Here is a 13,155-nt window from a genome sequence, read left to right as displayed (position 1 = left end):
GGAATATGCTTAACTTCAGAATCCTAAATGGCTGATGCATGTGTTGCCAGACATTTCTTGAAACTACTTAAACCTAAATAAATAAGTAAGTAAGTAAAACAAGGGGAAAATACTTCACATACTGAAGAGATCAAAATTAACATTAAACGTTTTTTCTTAAAGTGGTAGAATTCTATTCAAAATGTACTCTGTGTAATTAGGGACTTATTAAAATACTTCTTAGATTGCCCATTTTTAGTCATTTTGCATTTCCACCCTGTTATTTTTTTAAAAGAATGTGTGATTGCTTTGGGTGGGAGGAGACCTATTGCCAAAGAAATCTATTCTTAAAAAGCCATTTAAAGAAAATTACCTAGTGGAGCTACTTCATTACTTTGCACTGAATGTGTCACCGGTCACTTAAAACCTATATATGATTTGTCTGCCCATATCTGTGTCTCATTGTCCCTGCATCCCTTAAGTATGCTGGGAGGCCAGGGGCTAAGGACTTGATTATAAATCATACATACAGCAGTGTTGATCCATGGTAATGCCGATTTGAAGCTGCACCTTCATAAAAACCAGTGCAAACACTGAATCAGGGCCCATTTGCACCCTGCTGCTGAAAGACAGCAGGTAGTTAATAAAACAGAACTTCCTAAAACTATTTGCCTTATTGTGCAGTGAAATAGCTACTTTATTCTGATTAGTGGAATTATACAGTACAGTCAAGTACCTTCAGCCAGTTTCTGAAAGAAGAAATCAATGCCCATTTTATAATTAAAGAAAGTAATCATAATTGCATTTGAGGAGCGTAGATCCTAGTACCAATATGCTGAACTTCCATTTGTGGCAACACATTTTTTTATGTATTGATGAGAATAGACCTTGATAGCTTATGAATATAGCTAATTAGTTCATTTCTAAAATAGTGCTTAATATTTTTTTTTAAAAGGTAGTGGAATAAGTGTGTTAAAAACTTGACTATGGAGATTTTACATTGAAATAATGATTTTTCTTGATTGCACTCAAAAAGCTGAGGAAGGTCTTAGTGTTGGGTTGTTTTTTGTGCTCCTTGTTAAATGGCTTTAAATCATTTCTTCCTAGTTCTTAGTTGATGTTTAGCCAAGCTTCACAAATTGCTGGCAACTGAACTAACTAGATGTATTTTATATAAGTAGGTAATACAGTTAAAAGGTATTTAGTGGTATTAAAATTCTAATATTTATGAAAAACATCATAACACTGAAGAAAGCATCCCCCAAAATGGGGAAAATGCTAATAGGCTGACTCGTAAACGCAGCTGTACTAATAGGCATTAATTATATTTCACTTGAAGCTGTAGTTGAATGTAACCTTGAGCATTTGGTGTATGTGAAGGACTGCATTGTACAGAATGAGTCATTCTCATTCGTTTTTTCTGTAGGTGGAGGAAATACATTTTTTAAAGGAAGAGTTGCTAGGAAGCCTAACATACAGCAATGTGAGGTGAATTTATTGAGGCATGCTGGATAATGTGTGACACTTGTATCAGTGCGCTTTCAGACTTCTTTTAAGTTGCAAACTCCTCTGTCCTGCATAAATGCAACATGTGTATACATAATTTAAACTTTTAAGATATTTACTTTACTTTCCGCTCAAAATCTCAGACTAAAACTTGTCATGACTCGGTCCCTCATCTGATGATTGAGCCTAAAAATTAAAGTTGAGAATGAACTTTGTCAGGTGGAGACTTGCACATGGTGGAAGGAAAACGTATTTGTTCGTATCCACCTGCTTTAATTCAAGTACAGTAAAAGCAGGGTTATTACAAAAAAATATATTATATTTTATAAATTTGATACCCTGTCTATAGATTTTCTTTAAAGTTTATTTACTTTCCAGTTCAACATTTTAAATGGAGCTCATGATCTACAAGCTTATATTTTAAGACTGTCTTTTTGAAAGAGAAAATTAGGAAAAAAAAGAAGAATTTTTGTAAAGTTAATTTCTAGGTTGAATCCTGAAACTGTAAATATTGGCCAGTAACTTTTTTTTTTCTTTATAGCCATGATATGAAGGCTTGAAAATGAGACTTTAGAGTAAGCTAGTGGCAGGTCTACCTACTTTAATAAATAAACATTCTTCCTAGGAGAACCTAGGAAAGCTCCCTAAGAAGAAACTTTTATAGCCTGTTCTTAAGTCATGGGCTGCACTGGTAATTTAACAAGCTAGTTGAACACTTTGCTTATTCAGCTCGTTATAACTGTATGCTACAAAGGGAGCCATAGAGCATGTTTCCAGCCCGGAGGTGACACAGGAAACCAGTCAAATTGGATTTAGTTTAATGAATGAACAAATTATCTAACAGATCTAGGCCTAAATCCTACACATGCACATAAACATGAATAAAAAAACTGTATACGTAATAACTGCAGGCCAGGGCTCATACCTGTTGTTTGTATATAAACCTTGGTTTTCTTCCATGTCCATTTCAATGCTTGCTAAAATTTGCAATATGGATTGCCCCTCCCAAAGGTTTTGATAAGCAAGTACCCATACTGAATAGTAATTTAAATTTATAACCTCAAAAATATTTTTAGATTAAGGCTTCATGTTAAGGGCTTGCTATCAGGAAATGCCTTACATAATAATTTCTTTGCTGAAACTTGAGAATGATAAAAAAGTGAAAAAAACCAACCCCCCCAAAACAACAACAAAACAAAAACACAAAACCCCAAACTTTGTTTGAAAAAAGTTCTATGTATTCTTTGCTACCCCTAAACTCTTACTGCATTGCATTAATAATATAATGACAACTAATGTGCCCACTTATCGGCACTACTTGCTCTTTATCTTCAGTTTGAAAGCATCAGGTTTAACCTTATCATAACCTCTGCCAGATTGTCAGCAGCTTTTGGCTGCTTGAGGGTGAATGATGCAGAATTGGTGGAGTCCATTCATCAGCATATGTGGCTGGGAGCAGTCAGTTATGGTTATCCCAGCATTTAGGCATGGTGAGCTCTTGCTGTGGCAGTTAACATTTTGGAAAAATCTTTTTTTTAACTTCAGTCTGCCATCCCAAGATGATGGTGCATGTCCTATTTGGGAGCATGTGGTATGCATATAAATATAGTATTATGAGAAATACTATTTTTTTTTAAAGATCTCTTGGTTTGAAAAAATAAGATCACAATTCTTAAAAAGAATGTTTTAAATCATTTTGGGTCTGATCCAAAGTCAGCTGGAGTTGATAGTCCCATTTCAATTCAGTGGGTTTTGGGTCAGGCTTCTAACATCCTAAATACAGTAGACAAAATCTCTCAAGAATTATTCTAATTTAGAGCTAGACATTATATAACCATTGAATCTTTCTTCTAAAAATGTCATTGGGATTAAATAACCTTAAAATCATAAGAAAATCCAGCTTTTATGACTAGATAGCCATTCTTGCTCCTTACCTTCTATTGCCTTCAAGTCTGTTCAGTGGTGGTACAGCCCTTTTGAAACTGACTTCTACTGGGTCGTCTTTCTTTGCCATGGCCTCACTTTGGATTATTTTGTACTGAAACTGAGTAGAGTCAAACTCTTATCTGTGATTAGCCTATACTTGTTAGGAGTCCCGGTTCAGTCATTCCAGGGATCTGTATTGTTATATAAAACCCAAAGGTATGTAGGACCTATATTGAGAGATGTTCTGGAAAAATTAACTATATAAACATAGTACTAATTCACCTGGATTTCTCAAATGGGTGTTATTTGACTTGGCTTGTTCCTGAACTAATCTTTTGCCATTGGAATTATGCGTTTAAATCCTTAACTATTAAATTAATATACATTTTAGCTTAGCTTTTTATTGTAGAATGATCACCCAACATTTATATTATGGGCTGCAAGGTTGAAACGTTTTGGCAGATTCGAAGTCACAAAGATCTGCAACTTCCCTCTCAGAATTACCAATGCATATAATTGGTAAATTATTCCATCATCATCACTGGCAATCCCTCACAATTGCTGGTGATTTGTCTCCCATGGTTGTCTTGTCCATGGGTCTGAAGGTGGCTGATGAGACCAATCTGGGATCAACAGGTTCTGTTGCAACTCGGGCATGTGCTTCCATGCAAGGTGGGTGACTTTAGATTCTGGGTTCATTCTGCAACATGCTGTTTCTCCCATGCCTGCTTTTCTGTCTCCTGTTGTTGTTGTGAGGTTTCAGAGTACTGAGATCCTTGCACAGACGTTCTTCATTTGGGGTAGTCCTGGGCAGTAGTTTTTCATGAGTTGATGTTGATGTTGCAATTTTTTAAAAGTTGGTCTCGAAGATATCCCTAAAGAGCTTTCTCTGCCTTCCTTTTGATTGTACGCCTTGACTGAGCCAGGTGAATAAAACTTGCTTTGGGAATGTGGAGCTGGACATCTCATTGATGTGGCTGCCCCAGCCGAGTTGATGGTGGATGATCATCGCCTCCATGCTCATGGTGTTTGCTTGTGATAGGACACTGACATTGGTGCATCTGTCTTCCCACCGGATTTGAATGATCTTCTGCAAACAGGATTGATGGTACTTCTCTAGCAACTTAGTGTCTCCTGTACATTGTCCATGTCTCAGCTCTGTACAGTAAATTGGGGATCATGACTGCTTGATAATCCATGAGTTTAGTTTCAAATTTGATGTTGTAATCTTCAAACACTCATTTCCTCAGGCATTCAAAAGCTGCACTTGCCTGTTTGAGGCAGTGTTGGATTTCTTCGTTGATGTCATCCTTGTGCAAGAGATGGCTTTTGAGGTATGGGAAATTCTCAACATTCTCCATAGTCTCGCCATAACTCTGCATTACCAGATCTGGGGGACTGGTCATTAAGAGCTTGTTGATGGAGGACCTTTGTCTTCTGGTTGTTAAGCGTCAGTCCCATTTTCTTGTATGCCTCAGTAAAGACACTGACAATTGCTGAAGATCTGCTTCCAAGTGAATGCACACTACATCATTATCAGCATGCTGGAGCTCCGGTGTTTGAGGTCAGGGTAGTCTTGCTTTTGGCTCAGAATCAGCTGAGATTAAATGGCTTACCAACCATGTGGTAGTTTAGCTCCACTCCAACTGGTGGAGATGGAGGTCAGATGTAGCCTCAGGGTGAAGAATATTGAGAAGAGTGTTAGAGCCATGACAACCTTGGTTAACTGCTGTCTTAACTCAAAGGGGTCTGTGATAGGCCTGTTACTGACAACCACTTCTCTCATACCGTAATGGAGCAGGTGAAGAATGACGACTAATTTTGACGGGCATCTTTTACCGCAGAAGGATCCTCCATAGTGCTTTTCAGTTTGAGGCTTTTGTTAGGTCAGAGAAAGCAAAGAAAGAGTTTTATGTTGTTCTCAACACTTTTCCTGCAGCTGGTGAGCAGTCAAGATTAAGAGGCACAATCACAATGATGCCTTAAACCCACACTGAGTTTCCAGGAGGAGCTTTGCAGCAAGTGGAAGGAGATGGTTCAGGAGGCTCTCATGATGATCTTTCCTGTGGTGGACAGCAAGGTGATCCTTCTGCAATTTCCATGGTTGCACCAGTCTCTGTTCTTGAAGATTGTCATAACATAGGATGCAGAAAAGGCTGAAATACTCAAATTAATTTTTCACCTCAGTTTTCAGGCAAGGTCAGCTCCCAGAGTACTGCACCTGGCAACACAGTTTGGGGAGGAGGTGAGCAGCCAACTGTGGTGAAAGAACAGGTTAGGAACTGTTTAAAAAAGCTGGACATATACAAGTCCATGGGGCCGGATGGGATGCACCTGACGGTGCTGTGGGAGTTGGCTGATGTGATTGCAGAGTTGCTGCCTATCATCTTTGAAAACTCATGGTGATCAGAAGAGGTACTGGATGATTGGAAAAGGGCAAATATAGTGCCCATATTTAAGAAAGGGAAGAAAGAGGATCTAGGAAACTACAGATGGGTTAGTCTCACTTCAGTCCCTGGAAAAATCATGGAGCAGATCCTCCAGGAATCCATTTCTAAGCACTTGGAAAAGAACATGATTAGGAACAGTCGGCATGGATTCACCAAGGGGAAATCATGTCTAACCAACCTGATTGCCTTCTATGTTGAGATGACTGGCTCTGTGGATGTGGGGAGACCAATGAATGTGATGTACCTTGATTTTTAGCAAGGTTTTTGATACATTTTTGACACAGCGCTTTCGCAGGCAAGCTAAGGAAGAATGGGATAGATGAATGGACTGTAAGGTGAATAGAAAACTGGTTGGATCATAGGGCTCAGAGGCTAGTAGTCAATGGCTTGATGTCTTGTTGGTAGTCAGTATCAAGTGGAATGCTCCAGGGGTTGGTCCTGGGGCTGGTTTTGTTCAATATCTTCATCAGCGACTTGGAAGATGGGATGGATTGTACCTTCAGCAAGTTTGCAGATGACACCAAGCTGGGGGGTGTAATAGATATGCTTGAGGGCAGGGTTAGGATTCAGAGAGACCTAGACAAATTGGAGGATTGGACCAAAAGAAATCTCATGAGGTTCAATAAGGAAAGGGGCAAATTCTTGCACTTGGGAAAGAACAGTCTCATGCACCAGTACAGGCTGGGGGCTGACTGGCTGGGCAGCCGCTCTGCAGAAAAGAGCCTGGGGTTACAGTGGACAATAAGCTGAATATGAGCTAGCAGTGTGCCCTTGTTGCCAGGAAAGCTAATGGCACACTGGGCTGTATTAGTAGGAGTATTGCCACTAGATCAAGGGACGTGATTCTTTCCCTCTACTGGTGAGGCCACATCTGGAGTCCTGTGTCCAATTTTGGGCCCCCTGCTACAGAAAGGAGGTGGACAAATTAGAGGGAGTCGAGCGGAGGGCAGTGAAAATGGTTAAGGGGTTGGTAAACATGACTTCTGAGGAGAGGTTGAGGGAGCTGAGCAGTACCTGGGCAGCTGTAGCACAGCAAGAGCAGCCCTGCCGGCAACCTGTGCAAACTGGTCAGAGCTGGGGCGGTGCTGTCAGTGGGTGTGGATGGCAGTGTGACGTGGGCTACCCTGGGTGGGAGCGGGCAGGGCATGGCCCCATGCGAGTGTTGTGGGGGAAGTGGGGCAGCTGCCGGCTAGATGCAGTCAGCAGACTGGGATTGGCCTGCGGGCCGTGTTTTGCCTACCCCTGAGGTATGATGGTTAACCTGTCAGCTGAAACAAATGTGTGAACTTTTCCTGCCCATGTAAGGGACTACTTAAACTACAATTGTATTAAATGGGAAGAAATGCCCCATGGGAGACTCTACTCAGTCCACACACACCACACACACACCACACACACACACACATTTTAGCCTCCCACATAGGAAAAATCAGAGCTTTTCATGATTTTTTTTCCATTAGACCCTTAACTTCTGACACCCTTAGCAGACACATAATTACTATAAAATTGTGTGCAAATGATCAAACTGTATATACCAGTGAAAAAATAAATAAATGATCATATTTTGTGATTTGTAGGATTACTTTTCATTGTTTTTTTTCATGGAGTGATATTGAGTGGAACTGCAACCTTATGACTGAGATCTTAGTTACCACACACAGACTGCTTCCTTTTTTTTATTTTCTTGATCCTGCTTTCTGTCAAACAACGTGGGAAACTGTGGTGCACTCTGAGCAGTATTGTGCTTGTAACACTGGAACATGGACTGTAAATCAAATCCTTTTCCTATGACAATTTAATGCTGTGTGTTTAACCCAAGTCTGTTGAGGGAATATGTTGTACTCTGCACAGTTGGTAATGTAAGGGCTTAACTTCATTATGTAACATAGGTAGGGTCCTGTCTGTACTACAAATTGAAATGTGGTGTTACAAGATTTTCTGGCATGGCCATTCTTGCATGGGAGAGGTTTCATTAACCTAAGGTGCGTGCATACAGAATAATGTGGGTATTTCACCTCAGACTGATATGATTGTATGCAGATAATTAAGCAGTATGATCACTGGTGAGTTAATTGGACTTGTAATGAGTGATATATCAAGAGAACTCTTATCTAAAATGTTCTGTATTACTCCAAGTAATCTTTTCCTCCCTCACATTCAGTATCTCTGACTTTCAATATTGCTATCCCGTCCAGAATGTAAATGTACTTACCACTACTTCACTCTTTATCCAGATAATTTATTGCCCTTTTAAAACCAGTTTGCTTAGACATATCTTGCTTTCTCACTTGTCAGGCACCAGATGTAGTGATTAAGAAAGGTCTCAATGCTGCTTAGCCATGTGTGGTTGTTAATGACTATTACCTTAGCATCTGTTTGCTCAGTGTTTTGATTATTAGGTATGTTGAATCATTTAACAAAAATGCTTAGATGCTGTATCTTGGGAATTGATATGCAGCTTTCCAGAATTGGTTCAGATGTCTTGGATTTGATTCAGCTATAAAGGAACTTTAGAAAAATGAGGCAATATTGATTTTTGTTTTGTTCTTCGTACAGGAAATTGTGCTATTGCTATAATTACTTGATCCACAAGGAAGATTTGTTTTCTTCCCTCTCGCCATGACTCTTTGCAGGGCGGGGGGGGGGGGGGGGGGTCTGCCACCTTTTATTATATTGAAGCTGAGTCCAGCTGATGAAAGCCAAAAAATGAGGTGGGGGGAAAGCACCTCTTGATTGTGAACTTGGTGCTGTCAGTAGGAGCTGCCTTAAACTAGGTCTAATGTGTGAAGCGGGATGCAAGTTTCTTGTCACAGCTTGGCATTCAAATATGTTTAAATAGATTAAAAAGGTAAACAACTGGCTACATACACAGGGTAACTTGAGAATTTAATTTAAATCATATCCCCAAAATGGGAGCAAAATTTATATTTCCCCCCCTCTCCCCCCTCCACTGTTCCTTACATTACCTTGTTCCCTCTCTTTTTACCTGGACTGGTCTATAACAATCTCTGATCTTTAGAAGAATGAGTGGGATGTAAAGTCCATGCACTGCCCCATGGTCTTACGATGCATGTTTATCCATATTATTACACTGGAGAATGTGTTTTCGGTCTTGTCTAGCTATTGGGAAAGGAATTTCGTCAGACCAAGTGACTTTAGGAGATATTGCAGGAACACACATAAGGACAAAAGAATTCCCATTTACTGGGTCAGGCCATAGGTCCATCTTGCCCAGACTGCTGTGACCATGGTGGGTGCCACCACTTCCCCTGAGCTGCTGATGGAGCAGTGGGGCCAGGGAACAGCAGGAGCCCTGCTTAGCTGCTGCAGGCTTGTGTTCCCCCCGACCCCCCAACCAGCTTGGCTGGACCTACAACCCCCCTCCCCTCACAGGGGGAAGAGGGGCTCTTCTGCCTCACCCACCACCTGCTGCCAAGGCTGCCTGCAGCGAGAGGGGACCTTACAACACCCAGACCTGGTGGAGCCCTGTCAGTCCATCTACTTGCCGTCTTCCTCTGTTTTTGGTGATAGTGATAAAACTAATGAGATATTAGTATAGCATGGATTTTCACTAGCCATATGTTTTGGATGTTTTTAAACAGAAACTGTGTAATTCCATCGTGATGGTAGAAGTATGAATATATGCACCCTGTCTTCCCTCTCTTTGACTGTAATTCTTCATTTCTGTACCATTCATTACTGAACACTTCCTTGGTTTAAAAAATACTGTTGTGTCCTTTTTTAGAAGCAAGTATTTGTACATGTGTTGTGCTTGTACACTTGGTAAAATGGGGTGAAAAACCCTTTGAAAATTCTTATGGACCTCTATGGTTTCATCTTTTGTTTCCCTTCTTCTCCCTTCCACATCTCCTTTTATTTGCTGCTCACTTCTTTTGTTCCTCTTGCTACTTTTCACAGCATCTTGTATGATACTCAATCCTGATCAGGATATCTAGGCAAATTCTAATGAAAGTTAAGACTGCAATCCTCTAAGCAAAAGCAGTAAACTTGGACTAGTTTGTATCAGACAAAAATTGACTGCATCCAAATCTGTTGCAGTTGGCGCTGTGAGAGGAGGGGCAGGAATTGTGCATCTATCTATGAAAGCAATTAAAAAGTTGCCATTTAAGTTGTACAAGGAATGTACAAGGTTGCAAGGTTTTCATTAGCTGCAGATTGAATGTAATTAAAAAAAACAAAACCCCTTTCATTTCCTACTACTTAAAGGATTAGAAAGAAAAATAAAAAAAATTAGTTAATTTAATTTAGTGGTTTTGATTTGATGCTGAATGGTCACTGTAACAGGGGGCTTAAGCAGAACCCCTCTTCCTGAAGGTGAAACCTAGGCACAGGTGAATAGGGGAGTTAGGGGACACACCCGGAGTAGATGAGGAGAGGGTGACTACTGCCAGACATAAAAAGCAGGGCTAAGCATCAGACATTGCCCTCGAGGCACTCGAAGGAAGAAGAAGCTGTTTCGGCGGAGTCACCTGATGTGTAAAGGATGCCGTGAATGGGAGCATGAGAAGATGACCCTAGATGGGTGAGACATGGGGAGAACACTTACTGCAGGGTCAGCGGCTGGAGATCGGCCGGCAGGACCTCGGGGAGGCGGGGAACGCGATCCCTCATGACGGGAAACGGCTGCGACTGTGGAAGGAGTAGCAAAGAAGCCCCATTCGGGGCACAGGGGCTAGTAGCTGGCGGGCCAGACCCCCAGAGAGGAAGAGTGAGGAGCATGACCCCGGGGACCAGGCTCCAGGGACAACTGGCTTGGCCAGAACCGCGGAGAGCCCCCGCGACCAGCGTCGGAGCAGCAGACAGGCTGCAATTTACCCAAGCAGTGATCCAGCCGCCCTGTGCTAATGAGGCAATTAGCATGATCTTACAATCTTATCTTTAATAAAACTGACACTTAGCAAAGCATTCCACTGGGTGGTCTGGTGTCTCTTACCCCTCCCCTCAGGGATTAACATCAAACCTTTTTTCCAGCTCCTTAGTCGTGGCATGCAAGTCCTGAGGAAAGAGGGGGCGGACAGCAGATACCTTCCTATAGTCACCCTTTCAGGAAGCCTCTGCAGAACCTGATAAATTTGGAAATGTCTCAGCAGCACTAGAATGTAATGCTGCGATTCCGGCCTTTACTAGAGCTACTACTTTTAGTTTCAGTGAAATGGCATTTTCAAATGTTAAATGTAATCCTTTTTTGTGAATAAGAGACAGACCTGATTCTGGGTGATTCCAGATTGAACTGCTTACCTTGGCTAGGCAAGTTCAACAGTTTTTGCCATGGGGTAAACAAAAGTCTTAATGAGACCTCATTTTTGTGATAGCACAGGTAAGGTAAGCATTTATGCATTTGTTCAGCAGCAGACAAGGGGATGTTTTCTTTTTCAACAAAGGTCTTATCTCAGCTCCATGGTTGCACTAGCCACTGTACCTTGGTGAACCCCTCTCCTGGCCAGTGAGGAGCCTGCATGACATGCAGCTTTTGCAGTATACTGCCCTTCAGGTGTATGGCCTGGGGTGGCACATGGCCCCTGGCCTCTTAGAGATTGGACAGCCCTGTATTAGTACAAGACTGGATCAGTTGCTGACTTGCTGCTCTTTCATTCAAACATAGTACAGGAATTTGCACTAATAGAAGCATAAAGGACAAAAAAAGTTGCTATTTTTTTTGTTCTGGTGGTAACACGGGGATTTTGGTTTGTCAGAGAAACTTGGCGAAGTTACCCTATGTGGCAGTAGTGAATGAGTCTTCCATAAGTTACCACATAACCATTCAGATTGGCTGGTGGTGGAGGAGCCAGATCCAAATGGGCCAGAGGTAAGTATTGGTGTTTTGTTGCTCAAAAGTAGGAATTGATTAATTACTGGCCAGTTTACCAGTTGAGCTGTGCCTATTTATCCCTTTGCCAATTCATTTTTAAATGACTCGGGGCTTTTAGTATAAGCTAAGAATTCAGAAAGGAAGAGAATATATGACTGTCCAAGGTCCAGACTCCCCATCCCTCCTTATTTTCCTTCTGTAGGCACCAAATATGGTGGAGGTAGATATCTGATCCTCTGTCTGTTTCCTAGAGTGAATGTTTGAGCTTTCAGTGGGAACGTAACTATCCTAGAAAGTTTAGCCAGCTCCTTGTTTTCAAGTTTTAAGAAACAGTTTCTTTTCATGGCCCTTGGAGAGTTTCAGACAGGTTTAAGAGAAATCTAACTTCTGTCTTTGCTCCTACCACTAATTGAACCATCATAGTCCGTAAGGTATCCATTGGCCATTATTAGCTTCCTTCCTTCCTGATAGCGGAAACTTATTCCCTGTTAGTAAGGTTCAAAAGTTCATTAGCTCCCTTTGCAGGGAGGGGAAGGGGGTCTGAGTTGCGTCTCTTGAAGGCTTTGGAAAACTTCAGTTAAGGCCTTTATATACGTAGACTTACAATATAGCAGCACATGAATGATCAGAGATCATGTCACTCACTAAAGGTACTTAGCCTGCACTTGCATGCCGGCGTGATAATCTTAAATGTATGTCAGCAGTCATTTTCAGCAGTGATACAGAACCTCAACCCAGTTATTTGCTTCAGTTTGGAGTAGACAGAAGAGAAGGTGGGGACTGGTCTCGCATTTCCTTGAGGTCAGTGCCTGATAAAGGTCTCACAGGAGCAGAGTATGTGCATGCTGCTAGTTACGCAGAGGCTGGTAAGGGCACATCTGCCTCTCTAGCTGTAGTAAGGCTCGAGTGTTGTATCTGTGAGTGGCAACACACATGAGAGGAGCAGGGGTTTTTTGGTGAGGTATTTTATTGGACCAGCTGTATGTGCAGATTAGATCTCTAGCTTTGAGCACCTATTCAGTTACACAGAGCTCTAGGACTGGTCTTGGAATGAGGGCTTTTTGATCCTTCCTGTTTTGTCTTCTGGAGGAGATGGTGGTTTATCTAGTGTTATGCTGCTGGCACTAATTAAAGCAGTATAGAGCAAAGTCCGGCCTGTGAGCTGAATCCAGCTGGCAGTGGACTCCATTTCCCAGCAGTCCCTGCCCACATGGCTGGGGCTGGTTTCCATGGAGACTGTCCCCAGCAGCGCTAGCAGAGTGTGTGGCAGGTTGGGGAGCTGCTCCAGGGCCAGGCTGGGATCTTGCAGCAGTGACAGCATGGTCCAGAGCCGGGGCAGAGCCATGGTCTGCAGCCTGCATGCTCTAGGCAAGGGTGTGCAGGCAGTGGATCATGGCTCTGTCCCTACTCTGGACCACACCGTCACCACTGCAAGGAGCCGGTGCAGAGCTCCTTCAGGTATAT

At 42.0% G+C, this 13,155-nt stretch overlaps 1 protein-coding gene across 3 annotated transcripts in view; it reads left to right on the top strand.

Annotated features, from left to right (window-relative positions):
• The window catches only part of USP6NL (USP6 N-terminal like), a 233,159-nt gene that overhangs the window by 56,735 nt on the left and 163,269 nt on the right, over window positions 1–13,155 (top strand). The gene's annotated exons all lie outside the window — the stretch shown is intronic.

Source organism: Alligator mississippiensis, chromosome 4, assembly GCF_030867095.1.
Source record: "Alligator mississippiensis isolate rAllMis1 chromosome 4, rAllMis1, whole genome shotgun sequence".
Classification (NCBI taxonomy): domain Eukaryota; kingdom Metazoa; phylum Chordata; order Crocodylia; family Alligatoridae; genus Alligator; species Alligator mississippiensis.
Note: the sequence above shows the minus strand (reverse complement) of the source record. Positions and strands in the feature narration are given on the sequence as shown.